Source organism: Sceloporus occidentalis, unplaced genomic scaffold (genome assembly GCF_023333645.1).
Source record: "Sceloporus occidentalis isolate IW3139 unplaced genomic scaffold, rSceOcc1.0.p SCAF_234, whole genome shotgun sequence".
Lineage (NCBI taxonomy): Eukaryota > Metazoa > Chordata > Lepidosauria > Squamata > Phrynosomatidae > Sceloporus > Sceloporus occidentalis.
Window position 1 is genome coordinate 866,105 of NW_028317214.1, and position 21,355 is coordinate 887,459.

Here is a 21,355-nt window from a genome sequence, read left to right on the forward strand (position 1 = left end):
CCGTCAATAAACATTACAAGTTACAAATGTTACATTTACATACTGTGCTATTTTGCAACTATGCTTTGCAATCTAGGTTAAAAAAAAAACCAATAAAACAAAAAAATAAATGTTTTGCGTGGCTGGGCTGCTGATTGGCTGGTGAACAGTTTACCATGAGACAATGGCTTGCATGTATAAATTGACAAGCAAGTCTTGGTTTATATATATAAAAGGAGGTAGTAGAAGCATTATTAAGCACTCATCTACAGACACCAGACAAGCCAGAAGGCTTGTTTTTCCCTCAGAAATCTCATGGTGCTGCCACAACCACAAGGGATTCTGGGTAGGCGTCTGCAAATAAGGTCAACTATGATCACCTTTTGTCTCTATATCCACTTTATACATGGATCCCTTGAAAGTAATTGCTCGCTGTACAAGACAGCCTTTAGACATGAACTATTATATATAAATAGTGTAAATTACACTATATATATATATATATATATATATGTTTTATCTTTCAAGACCCTACTCATTTCTGTGGCTAACTGTTTCATAATAGATAAAATGTATAATACTTGGAGGCATTTATACCTGGATTGCCCTCTTTCCAATGCTAACAACCTCAAAAAGTGTTACAGCTTCTGGTACATCCCCATTGGTTATCTGGCTGTCTCTACTTCTCCTAGCAGAACTTCTTCTGGAGAGGTTTTCAGATGGCTTCCGGATCCTTTTTGGCTTCTAGTAGGAAAATATAGAACTGCGTGACTCAAAGGTTTATAGAGGTCTCAGTAGTTCATGGACTACTCCTACTCCAATTAACAGTGTCTTTCTATCATAATGACTTACAGGGGTCATCAAAATCCCTAGGTCCCCATTCTGATTGGTGGCATCCAGAAGACAATTTGTGTGGGCATTCTCTCTGTGGTGTAAAAAAATAAATAAAAAGGAAAAACACATTTAATAATTTTAATAAAACGACAGTTCATAGGTGCAAGTAAATGAAATCACCTAATTTAGCAGGAAACATGACCCCCGTTACTGACTGAATGCTGGGGAAATAGTTCCACCATACCCAGCATGCACATTTCTGATTCTAAATTTCAGATTTAAACACTGACACATATGAATAGGAAAAAAAGAGCACATTTTAGAATCCCACTCTATTACATTCCTTTTGGTTTTACAAATAGGAAGAAACGATGGTAGATAAATACAGTGAGATCGTTTAAACATTCTTGGGATAGGCGTAAAAGGTCTGAGTCTTTATATCAGGAAAATGGAGTAGGCTAGATGAGCTGAATGGCTCTTATCTGACATCACATTCTATATTTCTATGCAAAGTTACAGTAAGTAGAAACTAAATACCACTAAAAACATTGCATAATGCCCATTATCTTATGCAGGGGGCTAAAACGTTAGCACAGAGCTAAAAAGGTCTGTTCATTATTTCATATTCATATTTTTCTCCTTTCTAAATACAGAAGTTTGGTATACTCTCCATCTCTTACTTTTGACCGACGTCAGTGGTTTGATTGGACACTGATATCATCTCTTCTACATCGTGTCCTTAGAGAGGTGTAGTGGGAAAAAAACAGTCCGCTGTCTTGCTCCTTTCCCTGTACAATTGACAAAACATTCCGCGTAAATGCAATATATAAATTTTGTTCTTCCCGACAGAGATAAGATACATATAGTACTGTGCAAAAGTTTAAAGCAGATGTGAAAATATGCTGTAAAGTAAGAATGCTTTCAAAAAGACATGTTAATACTTTATTTAACGAAATGTGAAGTGAGTGAAAAGAAGAAAAATCTAAACCAAATCAATATTTGCTGTGACCACGTCTTTGCCTTCAAAACAGCATCAATCAGGGGTGTAACTAGAAACCACCGGGCCATCATCACCCCCCACACAACTGGTCTGTGCCTTCTTTGCCCCCCCTTCCAACATACAACATATTTACACATGCATGCACACACATGAAGTACACATCCATATATATATATATGCAAACACATATCCTGCCCCCGCTTACCTCTCATCGCTACTGCGGCTTGCTGTCCGGCTGCTCGTGCACACTGTGCAGTTAGTCTGTTTCACCACGGTGTCACATGGCGTCACATGACCCCGATACGATCCTGTCTCCTCGGTGCCAGTTCAAAATAGTTTAGAAACAATTTTATACCGATACGAGGAGAAAGGAAGAAAGGTCCCCTGTAGTTATTCCAGTGGCATCAATTCTTCTAGGTATCTAAATCTGGCAATGTTGAGGACTGTAGACAAAGTGGTTGGCCAAGGAAACTTAGTACAGCAGATGAAAGATACATCATGCTTACGTCTTAATCAGATGTCCAGCAACGCCATCAGCTCAGCATTGGCAGAAAACAGTGAGACCCGGGTACAGCCATCTACTGTCCGGAGAAGTCTGGTCAGAAGCGGCCTTCATGGAAGACATGAGGCCAAAAAAACATACCACTGACCAGGGGAACCAACTCAACTATTAATGAAAACACAGGAACTGGAGTACATAAAGAAACTGCAGCAGGTGCTCTGGACTGATGCATCAAAATGTAAAATATTTTGCTGTAGCAGAAGGCAGTTTGCAAATAAGTGTTTGAAGGCAACAGTGAAGGCTGGTGGGGGTTCCTTGCAAGTCTGGAGCTGCAGTTCTCCAAACGGGGTTGGGGATTTGGTCAGAATTAATGGTTTCCTCAATGCTGAGAAGTACAGGCGGATGATTATCCCTCAGAGGGGCATCTGATTGGCTCCAAATGCATTCTGCGGCATGGCAACGACCCCAAACATATAGCCAAACCCATAAAGAACTATCTTCAGTGTAAAGAAGAACAACGAGTCCTGGAAGTGCTGCTATGGCTCTTTTGGAACCACTGAGACTTCCTAAATCCAAGATGTTTGGCTCAACCCAACTGCCAAATTTGTTAACAAACCGTGTGCAAGTCTACCTAGCATTGAAAGGCAAAGAGTGGTCACACCAAATATTGATTTAATTTCGATTTTCTTTCTAACTTTCCATTTTGTTTCCATCACTAACTTTGCATTTTGTTTACATAAAAACATAGAATTTGACATAAGATAGGAACCATTCCGCCCATCTAGTCCATTTTTATCTTATATTATAAAAATAAACTATAAACTATTAACATTATTACTTTACAGTATCTTTCACACCTGTCTAAAACTTTTGCACAGAACTGTACGTTCCTGGGAAATTCCAGGTTCTGGCTACATGGAGCCATCCCTCTTCGGGGGCGGCTTTGTGATTGGTGGGTTCCTTGCATGAGAGGGAGGGGCCAGCCCCATATGTGGGCAGCAATCGCCACGCACTTGGGCAGCACTACCCCCAAGCACCTTAAACACCTAACAAACAAAATGTCACTCAGGTTCAGACAAACCATATCAGATGCTTCAGATACATCAGAAAAACCATTAGCGCATGTGTGTATGTTTAAGAAGTGGGGCGTAAATAACTTTTAATACTTTCCTATGTAATCATAACTTAGGTTCAGGCTTCTAAAATGATGCTGCAGTTCGATGCTTATGATTTTTTATGGACAAAAACCCAAAATAGATAATCTATATACTATTAAGTACTGTTGTGCATAAATATATAATATAGGTCATATCTTATTATAGCTAAACAAATTCATATTCAATCTTCCATGATGCAAAAAATCCAGCCATTTAAGCTCTTTTCACATATTTTAGAGCTGTATGCGAGTTCAAATGTAGTATGTAAAGTGGTGTTTTATTTATGGAGAAGTTTCATTTGATCATGTACATTACACATACATTATGTATTCCTTCTAACGTGTGCATCATGCAAACCCCCATATCATTTCTTCCGGCTGTAAAGGTCACGGTGTTATGTTCACATCCTTAATTCATACGTTATTGGTTTAAGGGACCTCAGAAGTTTGAAAGCTTAAATGAGTTTATCCCATATCCCAGCAATTTACATTTTTTACATTATCTCACAGCAGATCCACCTCCATTAGTAAATCTGGGAATCGCACAAACTCGGCTATGCTCCTGATACAATGCTAATGGCATGTATTACTTTTTCAGGGTATATTGTGACTTTAAGAACAGCTGGATCTAGAGCAGGGGTGGGCAATTAATTTTCCCATGGGGCCACATGAGAAATTGGAATGGTTTTAGAGGGCCAGACCTCTACAAACTACAAACTCCGAAGCCTTGTCCATTTTGTTAACTTATGTGCTGTTTAATAAAGTTATTCAAGCCTACGTCATTGGTAGAGGTGCTTGAATAAGTAAGGCCTGAATAACTATTAGCACAGCACAGAAGTGAACAAAATGAACAAGGCTTCGGAGTGCATACCGTATTTTTCGCTCTATAAGACGCACCTGCTGATAAGACGCACCTAGATTTTAGAGGAGAAAAAAAAGGAAAAAATATTTTGAGCTAAAAAATGGGCTAAAATATTTATTACAATAACTGAATAAGCTATGAACACAGTAAGACACACGCAGTAAGACACACACAGACACAGTAAGACACACACAGACACAGTGAGACACACACAGACACAGTAAGACACACACAGACACAGTAAGACACACACAGACACAGTGAGACACACACAGACACAGTAAGACACACACAGACACAGTGAGACACACACAGACACAGTGAGACACACACAGACACAGTAAGACAGACACAGTAAGACACACACAGACACAGTGAGACACACACAGACACAGTAAGACACACACAGACACAGTGAGACACACACAGACACAGTGAGACACACACAGACACAGTGAGACACACACAGACACAGTAAGACACACACAGACACAGGGAGACACACACAGACACAGTAAGATACACACACACACAGTAAGACACACACACACACAGTAAGACACACACACACAAACACAGTAAGACACACACACACAGTAAGACCTCCCTCCCTAACCCCCCTTCTCAGTATCTCCCCTCTAACTCCCTAACCCCCCCTTCTCAGTATCTCCCCTCTAACTCCCTAACCCCCCCTTCTCAGGATCTCCCCCCCCGCCCCGGTCACTTACCTTAAACTCCTGTGTTGGAAGCGTGAGGCGTTTGTCTCGGGTGCCGGCGCTTCACTGCTGATCGCCGGCGTCTGACGTCATATGCCGGCGCCCAGCGTAAAGCGCCGGCACCCGAGACAAACGCTTCCAACACAGGAGTTTAAGGTAAGTGACCGGGGCGGGGGGGGGGACACCGGACTCATTGGTGAGTCACCAGGACACTCTTTGCGGGCCGGTCCGAGCTATTCAGCGGGCCGGATGTGGCCCGCGGGCCGTGCTTTGCCCAGGTCTGATCTAGAGGCTAGTGAAAGCCACACAGGGCCGGCCTGAAAATGGAGCCGAGGGGGGGCAACCGCTCCAGGCGGCACCTTTCAAGGGGTGACACTTTGCCGCCCCAAGCTGTCAGTACCCGCTCGGCGCCCCTCTCTCTGTCCTCTGCGGCGAGTCTCCCTGTTCGGTCTCGGTGCCGGCTTGTAATGCTGAGTGCCGGAAGATTACCTCACTTCCGGCACTCATCATTACAAGCCAGCACCAGACCGAACAGGGAGACTCACCGCAGGACTGCTGAAAGGTAAGTACAGGCGGGGGGGGGGCGGCATTTTGTTTTAAAGCCACATCAGACTTTTTCTTCTAGAATACACATGCATTCCATGCTGGTAACAAGTGCATGTGAAGTGCTGCTCTGCATTTTGTGGGTATATATAAGTGATTTTGCCAATCGCCGGGGAAGCCTGGTGCTAATACCGGCCCTGGGCCACCAATAATCAAAGAAACACCAGCGCCTGTGTAATTATTACCTCTTTCTCACTGCTAAATATTTTTATTTAAGGTCCTAACTGTCTACAACTGACCCATTACCCATGTTAATAATACTGATTATTAACACTGTGCTAGAGATGTAACCACATCCATGTTATCAAAATGAGGCAAACTCATGAGCATAGCACTGACTGAACTGAAGAAGTACTGCCTGTCTCCCTCACGTGTTACAAACAAAACTATGAAATTCCTACTTCAAACTTTCAACATCCCCCCCCCTTTTTTTTTTTTTTTACTAGTGTCCTCACCATTAATTGTACCCTAAGGGACCCTAAGGGGTCTCTGGCAGTGGCTGGGTTAAGGTATGACATCACACCTGCCACAGGTGGGCCCTGCCAGTGACCCCCGCGGCCCCATCTCCCCGGCCTCTGCCCATCCCATGGCCCGCCAAGACATCCCGCTTCCAAGAAGAGCAGCCCTGCGCGGGTACCGCACTCTATTTATCCTTTCGCCTTACCAGGCTCCTCCCCTGTTGTTTACCTGTCCTGTGGGCCTCCGCATCCAGGGCATCCGGGTATAAGGAGACACGCCTCCTATTACTCACTCTCCAAACAGCCTATTGTCTGTAACTTGAACTCCGGCCCGCCCTGGATTTTTCATGTTTCCTCCTTCAGGCTGGACCAACAACAAGGAAACCCACCAATCGCAGAACAGCTTTCAAACAAACCTAAACTACTCTGTAGGGCTGATCGTAGCATTAATGGGCAATCGGTACAGGTGTTATCGTCTGCATTACCTATAATGTCCGTGTCCCGATTTGCCCTATAGCTCATTGTTGTAGTGACGCGATGATCACAGACTTGTACAGTATTAGAAATGATGCACCGATTTATACATTAACCATTACATAGTTCGCTTCTGTTGAGGTTATTTCACTGAATGGACAGTCTCCTTTCATAAACAGCCATTTTTTGGGGGGCTACACAGGTGGACATCAATGATACTGTTCCAATAAATAAATATGCATACTTGCCAACTTTTTAACTAGCCAAAGATGGACACTTTACCTTTAAGGGTGTGGTTAGAGGCGTGGCCAGGGGTGGGGCTTTACCCAGACTTTTTATTTGGCTGTGACTTTTAGATAGCTATTTCTATAGGGCATCTACAGTTAATTGAAAGAGACCACTGAGCTATCATACACATTTATGTATACGATGGCTGGAGTGTAACCGGTTGGATACTGAACAAGATTTAGCGGTATATTCCATTAAATCCATCACACTCCCAATGGCCATTGGATGACAGTTATACATTATGACAGTTTTACAGTTCTTGTTTTCGTTCAGGGGTTCACCCCAGGCTTTTCAGAAGAACTTGTCCAGATCCCTCGACGGATTATATCCTACCGTGTTCATCATTCAATCTGTGATGAGCGACCGAGTACAGCAGCAAGTTCTTCCTGTTATTTGGGCTGAGACCCAGGCAAAATGAATATGTCAGTATTAAAAGCTTATATCTTAGAAGAATAGACATAAATAACATCACTATGTCTCTCAGGGTATGCTTTCTTCCATTATTATTGCATTTTTTTGGTAACTAAAATGCTGCTTTTTTATTGTATTTCACACCGTATTTTGATCATGAGCGGAATGTTTATTTATGTACATGAATTAGAAATAAAATATGGCTCTTATACTTTAAACATCCAGTTTATTTGTATACTTTGGGTTTTTTTGCATCACTTTCTGCTCAATTTATTTGTTGGCTCTAAATTGTTGCATTCCACATTTTGTTATGTTCACTTGCATCGACATGTTGATGCTTTTATATATGAAACACAAAAATTCAGTTCTTCATTTTATTATAACCCCCTAATAAGTTTAAACGAATAAAGCAATATATACCTATGTTCTTTCTGCTGATACGGCAACCGTTTTTCAGCAAATCAGCACATTACTATTTCTATAAAAAAAATATCAAGTAATTACTGTTCTATAAATAAGGTTCAATGCTCCCCAATTTAAACTGGTTTACAAAGAACAAGCGTGAAAAGCTGGCTCCTCACTATAGCAAGCACTAAAAATGGCTACACTGGTTGTACCAGCCCATTGGTTGCTATGACGATAGGACCACTTAGCACCAGACTTTGCCCCAGAATTATTTCGTATACATAATCCTCAATGTTCACCATGGTTGTCTAGGTTGAACAGTGTGACAGCCCTCTCTTTGGGCCTGTCTACAATCGGCCAGGGTTCGTCCTTTATTCTTCCGAGCTCAAGGTATGAAATAAAACATGGGGAGGAATAATGGTGAGTAGAAAAATAGTGCAAGCGCGGAAGATATTGAAAGGTATAGGTGATGGGAGAATATGCAGTGGAAAGTGTGCACGCTTTTGACAGCTTTATGTCAGTGGAAAAAGATACGGAGACTGTTACAAAAAAAAAAGGAATGCCTTTTAGGAACTTTGTGACAGCGGCGAGAGAAGAAAGTGAGTCAATGTAAGGCCGTAGGGGACCGTCCCAGGCTCCTTCTATATCAAATTCACAGACATAACATATTCAGTAAATCACAGCAAGGAAAAGGCAAGCACTGGCATTATCTCTCCAGTCAGTTCTTCCGGGAGAGTGGAGACTGTTGTGATAATCGTCTGCGTTAGATCCAGCATCCTAGAAAGAGAATAAAACAACCAGTGGAAAGAATTCAAATATATTAGGCAGTAAAAGCGCATCATACCCAATGTATAGCCAACAAAAGGCGATAAAGTCACAAACACTTCAAGGGCTTCTTGTGGAATCACTTTCCTGCCGTTTTCTTACATAATTACAGAATGCATGTTGAAGCCCTTTTAAAATACTGTAATGTGCATTCTATCTTGGTGAGGCTGTTCCTTTAACAAACAGCACTTATCTGGATTCAAACATAGGGAAAGCCCTTTTAATTATATATATTAATAATGGTAGTTTTGGGGGTCTTGTGGGGCAAGGATAATTTGCTTGTATATAAAGTGCCTGGGAATAAATGCAAAAATAACATATGTAATAATTAATAAAGATAATCCGTGAGTGCACATTACCATATTTGCTCGATTATAAGATGACCCCCCCCCAAATTTGAATATTAATTTAGGGAAAAAAGGGAAAAGCCTGAATATAAGACTACCCTATAAGGAAAAAGTTTTACCAGCAAATATTAATTCACATGTAAACTATTTTTTCATATTTAATAAAAACTATGATTGATAAAAATTCATTTTTTTTTATTATTTCCTTTTATTTGCCAACCTGCCCCCAGTTATGCACATCTGCCCTCCAGATATGCCTTATACCCCCTTATATGCCGCTCTGCCCCCAAGAGATGCCTTATACACCCCTTTACGCCACTCTGCCTCCTTGATATACCTTATACCCCCTATATGCTACTCTGCTGCCAGATATGCCTTATACCCCCTTATATGCCACCCTACCCACCAAAAATTTCTTAGACGCTCCCCTATATGCCCCTCTGACCCACAGATATACTGTAGGAGAAGGTTTTCAGTAGACTTGGGCACCAGGAGGCTCTTCGTGTTCGTCTTTGCGCTCGTCTTCGGGGGGGAAAAAATCTTCGTATTCCGCGCATATTCGCCCGTTCCTGTCTTCTCTTCGGGCGAATATTCGTGGACATTCTTCGTGTTCGGTTTTTCTTCGTTTTTTCCGGTTAAGGGGTTAATACGGGGTTAACGCAGCTCTGGCGCCAGGAGTTTAAATGTCCGTATGAGCAACTCTATTGGTCGTCAGCAGGGGGCTCGTCTGCCATTGGTTGATGGCAGACGAGCCCCCTGCTGGCGACCAATAGGGTCGCTCGTACAGACTGTTAAACTCCTGGTGCCGTAACTTACCCTGCAGATCCCACTGGCCTCCCTGTTCTATCAGTTAAATGTCCGTACGAGCGACCAATAAAGTCGCTTGTACGGACATTTAACTGATAGAACAGGGAGACCAGTGGGATCTGCCGGGTAAGTTGCAGCATTGGGGTTAACTTTTTAACTTTTATTAGGGGTTAACTTTTTTTTTTTAAGGGTTAAGGGGCCGTGCGATTGAGCCTATTGGTCGCTTGCACGGCCCTTTAACCTACGGATTTCCGCTCCCGTTATCTAACGCAGCATCAAAGGGGTTAACGGGAGTGGAAATCCATAGGTTCGCTGTCAGGGGTTCCAACTTACAAAGGCCGTGCGGGTGAGCCTATTGGTCACCTGCAGGGTCTTCCTCTGGCATCAGACGGCGAACCTGCGGATTTCCACTTCCGTGAACTGCCGCGATGCCGCGAAGACAAGGTAAGTTAGAAGGGGAGGGGGGAGAATGGTAGACGAAGACGATCACGAAGATCTTCGTGGTGTGTGTCTTCGTCTTCGCCTACGTTTTACCGCCGCTGTCTTCTCTTCGGCGTGTCTTCGGAACGAACACGAAAACGCACTCTTCGCGTTCGTTTCCATGTTCGCCCGAAGACGAATGCACAAGTCTAGTTTTCAGTGCTTGTGGCAATCGTTGTGGCAGCACAGTTGTTCTTTGAATGGTACATCACTAAGTAATGAGTAAATAAGTTTATACATAACATTCTGAAAATCCCTGGGCAAATGTTGATCAGGCATCTTACCATGTTGATAGATGTGCAGGTAACAGAGGTTCTTGCCTTGGCCCTTCATTGGCAGCAAGAGCAGACTTTACTGCCTTGAAATTGGCTTCAATGTCTCTCTTTAGGATGTCTAAAGACAAACACCCATTGAAGTAACTGAGAACCTTCTACAAGACACAAACAATGCAGAGAAGCGTTATAAAAAGACATCATCCTATGAAATATAACATACCATCCTAACTCTTATATTTAGAATAACTTTCATTTACGCAGTAACTAACGCTGCCTAATGATGAATGTTCTTCACATCCAAGGCCATCTTCCTATCAGTACTATAATATAATGGCCATTCCATCTCATCCAGTTCATCATGACCTCTTCTTCAATATCCCCAGACAATAGCAATAGCAATAGCAATCATGCAATGTAAAGAATAACACTTACATACAGTACTGACAACTGGTGGGCTACATATTTATGGCTTCCCAAGTGCCTGATGTCATCTTCCAATTGCTGGCTCAACACCAAGAGCTGATTCAATTTTCCTATGTGAATGTAGTAGTCTGAATGAAAGAAATAAAGCATGCCCTTAGACCTGGTGGCTTCATGATGTCCATCTTCTGTTCTCTGGATTCTTCTTTGGGATTGTTTTTACCATAGGTTGAGCTTATCAGTTACCAAGTTGCTTGTGTCAGGTTAGTGATATAGTGCCAGTGATAAAGTAATGAGTCGAAAAAAATGGATTTAGGATATATTGTAAGCTCGCAAGAGAAGGTCCCTTTCCTCCTTCTGTACCAGTATGTCCTAACGTGTTCGTTCATGTTATACTTCATTTCGTATATTCTACATTGTAACGTTACTGTTCATTTCCACTGTTCCCTATAGTAAGAGCGCTATGTTATCTGCTGCCATTCTATAAATGCAATGTAATGGAAGAAAGCTTCTTTAGTAGTCTATTGCCTATTTTGTTTTATGTTTTCAATAATATATATATTTTTACTTCTATAGTGTTTTGCAATCTGTCCTATTGTATTTTAAGTGTTTTTGGGGTAATATCCCAGAAAAAAGATTCAAAGCCAGACAGAAACGTATATTTCCAAAGACCAAAGCTTCTGCTGTCTTGTCTAGGGTGCTAACATTTTTAACAGAGGCTGGAAGTTAAAGGAAAGAACACAGTTAACTAGGAATAGTCAGAATGCTGGATGGGTATTAAGTAGCATATTCTCTGTGTTCCATTCTGTCCCATTTTCCTGAGACCCATTTTCCTCAAAGTACCATTAGTAGTTAACCTAGATAGGCGGTAAAATATAATAAAACATAAACCTAGCCTGGTCTTGCTTCTTAGGTTGCTTCTTTTTATCTTTTATTTTATATATCTTATATAGTGGCAACAAATTCCACAGAGCTTTACAATTTAAGTGGGGCAGTTAACACACGTAACAAATATACATAAATACATACAGATACATCAGGAAAAGAGAACCCTGCCCATGAGGATCCCATCTAGCCTTACGGTACTTTTCTACAAAGCTCCAGTCAGGAATGGTGGGCTTTTGAGGACCCCGCTCGTGAGCTTACAATCTAAAGGAATGATATGGGCAATTGAAACAAAAGGAGGGCTGAAAACATGGAGCTCTCTTGTAGCAGTAATTAGGGCTAAGTGGTTTCAGCATGGAAAGGATGATGTATAAGTAAAATGAACACAGGGGTGGTTGGGTAAAAGCTTGGCTTGAGCCATGGTACTTGACATATAATGAAAAACCACATGCTCTTAGATGCCATGCAGTTGACTTTTAGCACATCTCACCATCCATTGGAGGACTTTCCAACATGTCAACTGGTCTTTCATGTATGATATAGATTTCCACTCTGGGAAACAGCACAGATAACCCAGAGGTATCCAAATAATCCTGTGAAAAATAAAAATGGAAAAATATAGCCATTAAATGTATTTCATGGTAAATATAAAAGTTATAGCCTAGCTTGCATTTAATCTATGCGTAAGGACAGAAATTATTCAACTAGTAACTAGTAACTAGTTCTGTTCAGTGTATTACAGACCTCTGTGGTGAAGAATAGTATATCAGTATAGCGGCACACAAAGACAAATAATGGTCAACTAGCTGGTTCTCATATTGACAATGTTCTACATAAAGATCATTAAATCATTAAAATATATATATATATATTTACCTCTAAGCACATGATAGGTTCAGGCAAGTGAGTTAAACATTCTTTCATTCTTTCCACAAGTTCTGTTCCTGAAAGAAAAAATAAAAGTGCTTGTGCTGATATTGCTTCCAGAGGCAGTTTGAAACTCACTTTGAGGCCGAGAGTTATTGTTAGTTATGCTTCCACTTCAGATTAATAGCACTTTTGGTCATATAGTGATTATGGTTGTGGAGGATGCCTGTAACAGTGGGTGTTGCCAATGACAGTGAGAGCTGTTCCTGATGCGTCCCATGAGCTTCAGCATGTACATAGTCCCATGGTTTTGGCTTATTACAACGATTCTCCTCACTATAACTCACCAAATGTGTGAAAGATGTCAGACTCCCCAATACTTATATCATCTGCAAGCTGATCCTGTAACTGGATATAAACACATAGCCTATGAGCAATTGTACATTCTATATTACTGCAATATCTCATTGTAAACACAGTATGATTGTTTACGGGCAATTTAGAATTCAATTATTTAATTATAAGGATTGGAAGATCCACCGGTCTTTAGAAATCTGGTGTCCAGATCGTATCGTTCTTATGTTCCTGTGAAGCTTTTCCATGATGAAGGTAAGTCTGCAGATTTCCATCCACTAGCAACTAGAGATTTGCATACCTGGGAACTTGTGGGTTCCGGCTACCCAGAGCCTACTCTTGCGGGACACGGCCAGAACTGACAGCTGTTGTCAGTGGGCGGTCCCGCTGACTTTGTGGTAAACACCCATATTTAAAGGGCAAATGGGCAGGGATTGGGGTGTGTCAAGACCATACGTGGGAACTTATTCACTCCAGCTACCCAGAGCCTTCCCTTGGGGGACGCGGCCATGACTGCCCACTGTGTTGATGGGCGGTCCTGTGACGTAGGCGGGCGGTCCTGCTGATACCCCCATTTAAAGGGCAAATGGGCGGGGATTTGGGCGTGTCAGGACCATACGTGGGAACTTATTCACTCCAGCTACCCAGAGCCTTCCCTTGGGGGACGCGGCCAGGACTGCACACTGTGTTGATGGGCGGTCCTGTGATGTAGGCGGGCGGTCCTGCTGATACCCCCATTTAAAGGGCAAATGGGCAGGGATTGGAGCATGTCAGGACCATACGTGGGAACTTCTTCACTCCAGCTACCCTGTTAGGTATATTAATGAGACAAAATAGGCAAAACCAATATTTCGTCACACACACAAAATAACGACGCTACCAAATATTGTAGTACCACATCCACAATATTAATTTAAGGAGATACCCTATATTTTATCTCCGATCCTAAATTCTTTCAGATCGCCGAAAATTATAATTCAAATTAGATAGATATCGCCACGATAGTCAATAAAAATATTATTTATTGTAAACACAATTTATAAAATATCTATGAGTCACACAGTGCATAATATAAAACACAAAATTCTTAAAACATGTCAAAAATGAATCAATTCAAATACAGTATATTATCGATAGTTATCAATATAAATTGTTATTTTATGAGTCTAACACACAATTAATTTCCAGTCCACTCAGCAACCAAAAATTGATAATAATCAGGGCAGTAATAAAAATATCACTATTTCACTTATATTAGTTTAACTAATATGACAAATGTGTGTCTAAGAGTATTAGTGAAGTTCCTAATAGATGCAAATAATGTCAAACTTCATCTATAGGTAAAAATACCTTTTCATTATTGTTATTATCACGGGTTATAAGCTGCAGTCTCACAAGCCGTCATATACAATAATGTAATATACTATTTCCCAGAAACAGGGAATTCTATACGAAGAAGACAAAATTCATCTCTATTCAGAATAATAAAACAATTATATTTACCACCACTTGTTGCTGTTGTCCAACTGGTCCTTGTAGAAATTAATCCAGATTCATTGTCAAAAAATTAAGTGGGAAAGAATATAACTTTCTACAAATTATATAGGTTAGGACTCCAAGTAACTCTAAGAGTGAAATATGGTGCCAGGATCTTAAGATTCCAATTCTCTGGGGTAAATTTGGTGAATAAGTCCGTCAGGGTCTGTCTATTTCAGGGTGCGATCTCTTTTTTTTTCATTATTAAAGACATAAGCTTTTAAAGACAGGGCTTATTATCATAGCCTCCACCTTTTGATTGGAATTCTCCAATCATAACGGTGGGTTTTACCCATTATAATTAGAATTTCTACTCATATTTGCACCGTTGTAATTTCTTAATTTACCTGTGAGAGACGCTCTTGTCTAAGAATTAACTTAAAACCATTACATATGTGTTTGGAATTTATCCTTGGTCACCCTAATCGCCAAATGTTACTTCCTAGATAGTAACTCAGGCCTTGGTAGTCTTCCCATGTATCCCCCATTCCAATTTACATTCCTAAAGATATGCAGTGTCTACTCCTTAACTTTCTCATTGAAGATAACATTAATTGTATCATATATACACTGAAACATCTATATACATGAATACTCCTTTGTTCTCAATTATAGAGGGAACAAAGACAGAAAGAAATAATCATTATACGATTATATAAAATAAAATGGCTCTAACTCCATTTTGTGCTCATGTAAAATACAGAAGATATAGAATACATGTTTTCGATGATAAAATATCTGACAACCCAGAGCCTTCCCTTGGGGGACGCGACCATGACTGCCCACTGTGTTAATGGGCGGTCCTGTATCAGCAACCATCAGGTTCTGTTCACTAATTCAAGCTTAAGTTAAAAATAACCCTTTTGCAATTATATCCAATTAAAATACAGCTAGAAATGTACTTGATTGACCCCAAACTTTTGAATGGTAGTGTACATGCATATGGTGTACATACATGGTAATGTATACACATATGGGTATACATTCTGTATGTTGACAGCAGGAACCTTATGTTATTCTTCTTGAAACTGCATACACTGTTGAATGACATGGATTTAGCCAAAAAGCTTTGACATCTATCACAAAACAACGGCTTCCTTATTGCCCCAACTGATTCACCCATTAAACCTTCTGGAAGCAATAAAAGGTTCATGAAGCCTCTCTGTAGAAACTGATTCAGTCTTCGTGTGGATCTGATTTAATTATGGGGCACAATCTGAGTTGGCCCTCATAACCATGAGATATAATTGGACCTTAGTGAGATGATTACACATTGAAAAATCTAATAATGTCAAGCAGCTGTCAATTGAAGCGGTGGAAGCGTGATGTCATTGTGTTTGAAAAAGGCACTGATCTACATACAGTTAATAGTCACTTGTCACTGTGATCTTCACACCATTATGACAAGATGGATGGCCGTGTAACTTGGTGAAATATGGAAGTCATTTAAAACTGTTTATCATAGAGGCATCGGGACTTTGCATTAATGGAAACACTTAAATACCATTCCTGACCGTCATCAATCACCACATAGTCTCTACATACCTTCAGAATATTGAAAAATCCCCTCAAATATATTTCATAAGTACTCACATGCTGCACTTCGCCTTTGATGAGAATATCCAGCTGGGAACACAAGGAAAACATCTCCAGTGCCACCTGCTTGCAGCTCATTTGAATGGACTGCAGAGGTTTCTTCACATTGATCACCACTAAAAATATCACAAAACAGCTGATATTAAGTGTCTACCTATCAATACCAACTAACTACATGCAATAAGGTAATGATCCAGGCAGTGGCGACTCTAGAAACAATATATAGGGGGGGCACACAAGATACCACAGTCAAACTGGGGGGGCATTCATAATTTCCAAAAGTACCGGTAATGTGCTATGGAATTATATTTTTGTTATTGGGCTAAAATAATACTTCATCATTCAACATGGGAAGCCTGAAGCCACAATTGAGTGTGACTAATCCTTGAAATAAATATTATAACACAATAAATAACTTTTCCACTAAATGATTTCAGGGCCTTGAAAGTTTTGTCCCCTGAAGTCACTACAACTTCAGGAGGACATTTTATCTCTGGATAAATATAAATTAAATAATTCCTACTGTAAGTTAAGTGCCAGGAAACAGATGACCAACACAGGCTCTGTCACACCAACACCCAGACACACACCAGGACAGGCTCTGCCACACAGACACCCACACACATCAGGACAGGCTCTGCCACACCCACATCCAAACACACACACACCAGGACAGGCTCTGACACACTGACCCCCAAACACACACCCTAGGACAGGCTCTGCCACACTGACAACTGAACACACACACCAGGACAGGCTCTGCCACACCAACACCCAAACACACACCAGGACAGGCTCTGCCACACCAACATCTAAACACACACACCCAAGGACAGGCTCTGCTACACTGATAACCAAAAACACACAAACAGCAGGACACAATCTACGTCACAAACGTCTACATCAGGATGGATTTTTCACACTGCATTGTCGTTTATACACCCCTTAGTGTTTTTGCCCCTTGTGTATTGATGCCCCTGCGGCCCATATATATAAATATTAGCCCCAGTTGCCGATAGCAGGTATAGATCAACACATTAACACACAAACCAAGCTTTGCATGTATAGATCAACTGAAATTCACTTGTGATCTCAGCACTGAAGGTATATATCAAATAAACAGAATCAGACATACAAATCCTTTATTTGCAGGTATACAATAGTATATGAAACGTAGCATTGCAGGTATAGATCAAATAAATACATGGAAAAAGCATTGCAGGTATTAATCAACTGAATAAAACATACAAACACTGTATTTGCAGGTATACATAAATAATGTATGGAAATATATAGATATGGATCTACAGAATAACGTAAAAACCCAGCTTTGCAGGTATAGATCAAATGGAATTCACATAAAAACACGTCATTAAAAGGTATATTTTAAACCCCCTAACTTACAGGCATAGATCACAGGTTGCACACCCCAAAGCCAGCCCTGGCATCCAAACTGCCCACATAGCAATCACACTCCTATCATACCCAGGCAACCAGTAAATGCTGGTACCTAGGCATGATGGGACTGTGCTTGCTGTGATTGCTGTTAGCAATCACACTCCTATCATGCCAGGTCAGCCAGTACATGCTGGTACAGGGCGGCTGTAAGTGATGTGTAGACCCCATACTGCTGGCAGCATCACTACACAAGGGGGGCAGCTAGCTAGGTTTCAGCATGTACTGGCTGACTTGGCATGATAGGAGTGTGATTGCTAACAGCAATCAAAGTCCCATCATGCCTAGGTTCCAGCACTTACACATCCAACCAGTAAATGCTGGAACCTAGGCAGGATGGGACTGTGATTGCTGTTAGCAATCACACTCCTATCATGCCAAGTCAGCCAGTACATGCTGGTACAGGGTGGCTGTAAGTGATGTGCAGACCCCATACTGCTGGCAGCATCAATACACAAGGGGGGCAGCTAGCTAGGTTTCAGCATGTACTGGCTGACTTGGCATGATAGGAGTGTGATTGCTAACAGCAATCACAGTCCCATCATGCCTAAGTTCCAGCACTTACACATCCATGCTATCACACACACACTCATTCATTCATATACTCATTCATTCACAGATTAATTCCCTCAATCACGCATACTCATTCAAACACCCTCCCCACCCCCTTACCTGCACTGCAGCTCCTCGATGCCGCTCACAGACTTCAGCAGAGGGCGCGGCCTCCCTCTGCGTTCTCCGGTACTGCACAGAGGAAGCAGGACTGGAGCAGAGTCATGTGATGTCACGTTAACTCTGCTACAGGTAAGTAGCAGGGCTCGAGGTGCGGCCTGCGTAAGATTGGGTGCCCTGGCTGCCGATCTTACGCGGGCCGCACCCTCTCTCTCTCTCCTCCGCATTAAAAAAAAAATAGTAATAAAAAAAAAAGACGGAATTTAAATTCGGCAGGGGGGCAAAAGGGGGGGCAAGGATTAACCTTGCCCCCCCTGTAGCGACGCCACTGGATCCAGGCGCCATAAAGCAGGGCTTTTCAAACGTTTCCACATTTGCAATGTCTTTGAAGACCACCTTCTACTTTAATACAGAGTCAGAATCATCACAAATATACACAATGCTGGAACTTAATAGTACCACCATTCCAACTTCAGTGTTGCCAACACGCAGTGTCTCTAAACAACTACTCTCTCTTTGATGTCACATACTAGTTATGTTGCTTACATCACATTTGCTTTTCCTGGGAAACCAATTTAAAAACAGGGTGATAAAGAATATAAATTACAGGTACGGGGGTCAGTTAAGGTGACTCACGTCATCAAAAAGTGAAATATACAGTATGCTGTGGTAATAAGGTATGCCGTTACTACTTAAAATAAGAAAAAAATTTGGTTTTTTTGCTTAAAGTGGACCTTGTTTGATCTCCATTGAGGTGGCTTCCTGTTGTTTCACCTGGAGAGTCTTAGATTAAAGAGTCCAAGCTCTCAGATGTACCTCTTCATGTCCTGAGACTTCTACTTTTTCCATCTCCTCAAGTGTCTCCTCTCCTTCCTTTCTTCTCTACTAAAGCATATCGTTTAGCTGTCTCGTGTAAAAACATGCCCATGGCATATACTATACTAGGACACTCCCAGACACAATCTGGTCCAAAAAACATTGTGGCAAAGAGGGAAACCCTACCTTTACCTGAATGTGGCCAACCATCACCTTCAGATAGTCCGGCTCAGGCCCAGACTGACCAACTGGCGCAACGAGTAGATGCCCGGAGGGCCACATACCTACAGATACTTCCGAGTCAGAGAACCGATCCTGCATTGTGCCAGCTGGATACACTCGGCTAGACACTCCACATGAATATAAAAATTTAATGTGCAGCCGGGGGCTGGCCGGTGGCCATATGTGCATTGTTTGGCAGCCATGGCCTTAAAGTGTCAGGACCACCTAGTCATCCTCAGTCCAGCCCTGATTCAGCTTAATCTTGACCTTTCCTGTATAGAATCCATACTGCAGCTGGGGTATATACATTTAAAAGGCGTATCTCATCGTGAAAATAGTACTCGGTCAGGTCAGTAATCGTTAGGGTTACTCAATGGTGACATGGGGTGTTCCATGTGATCGTAAGTATGGGAAGATCATGTTTAGATGCAATAAAAGGCAGAAGGTTTCATACAGAAATACTGTGGCGAGCATAGCTACACATATAGACACGCATGCCACCCACACAAGACACATGTAACACATAACGCACAAACACTGACTGAACACAAGATGCTGCAGCATCCAAGAAATCCGATAATACCTTTACTACATGAATGGTAGAGACAGAGCTGGCGAAGCGGCTGAGACTGGCTCACAGCAGCCATTTCTCTCTTGTCACAGAGCAGGAGGGGTTTCTCCACGAGCACCGGAGAACGGATGGAGAGAGAGCGCAGTACACAGGAGAGACGGGCTAATCCGTGGCCGAGGATGCGGTGGCTGCAGGATGATGCTGCAGAGCCAGATGCAGCTCAGCCAATAGGAGCTGATCGACACGACTATGCTCTCGCAGGCACGCATTACATGTCTATAGCACCAGCAGATACGGTAGCGCTGTTACAATCAGTGCAATCATTTAAAGTCACACACAATAACAAACGGGTACAAAAGGAGAAGAGAGCCCTGCTCTGGCCAGCTTACAAGCCACTCATGCCCAGAAGGGTAAAGGAATATCGGGTGAAAGATACATAAGAAAGCGATGGGCTAATGAAAGATGCATGCGGTCCTTATAATCTATGTACATGTCGGCTACCATCATATAAATAGCAATATAATATATATATAGCAATGTGCGTAAAAAGCACAAATCTGGGCCAGTCTTAGGGTCCCTAGACTAAGGGGATACGGGCAATCACCCCAATTTGTGCAAGTGAACCCTGCAAAATGCAAGTGATCTATGGCTACCCAGCATATGAAATGGCCAACAATGCCTGGACTGCTATTCAGTCAAGGACCGGCCACGAGCATCATTAATACAGAAGGGCTAAGCACTGCTGGCCAATCACACCTCCGCTTCACTTACCTGCAGAAAGAATTGTACTTATTTTGTCTTTGCATTTATCTTTTTGGATTCTACGAGCTACAATGAAAATAAGAAGCCTGTCCTTTATCTGTATAATGAACTGCTTTTTTCTAGGAGATCAGCGAGTACTTTTTCACGATCTGCTCGTTAACATTTCTGTAACAGTTTAAGACGTTCAGATGAGAAACAAAGTATTTTTGTGTATTTGCACAGCGTATATTGTAAACAGTTTATTCTGTATCTGTACACATTTATTGTGGATTTTTTGGGCTGTAAAACACTCATTCCCAGGAAACGTTCTGAGCTCCCGAACTAGGAAATAGTTCACGATGCGGAGACTGAAAACCCAGCGCCCAGTACCACTACTGTTTAGCCTGGACAGGACCGCGTACTACTACTAGTAGTGATGTCCGGATCATGAACGAATCGTTCATTTGATCCGGTTCTTTTTAGTGATCCGGATGAGTCGATTCACTAGACTGAACGATTCGTTTGTAGCGGTTCAGTCTGTGAATCATGCAGCTGTAACCTGATCCTAGAGCTGTGAGTCATCTGCAGAGCACTCTGGGGTCAGGTTACAGCTCATTAATTCACACAGGAACGATGACTCAGAGTCAGAGAGTCGTTCAAAGAGTCGAATGATCCGAAGAGTCGAATGATCCGAAGAGTCGAATGAACCGAAGAGTCGAATGAACCGAAGAGTCGAATGAACCGAAGAGTCGAATGATCCGAAGAGTCGAATGATCCGAAGAGTCGAATGATTCGAAT

The 21,355-nt window shown here is 41.8% G+C and overlaps 1 pseudogene; it reads right to left on the reverse strand.

Moving 5' to 3' along the window:
* The window catches only part of LOC149276554 (cohesin subunit SA-2-like), a 53,045-nt pseudogene extending 33,701 nt beyond the window's left edge, over window positions 1–19,344 (reverse strand).
* Window positions 19,345–21,355: the final 2,011 nt, after the last annotated feature.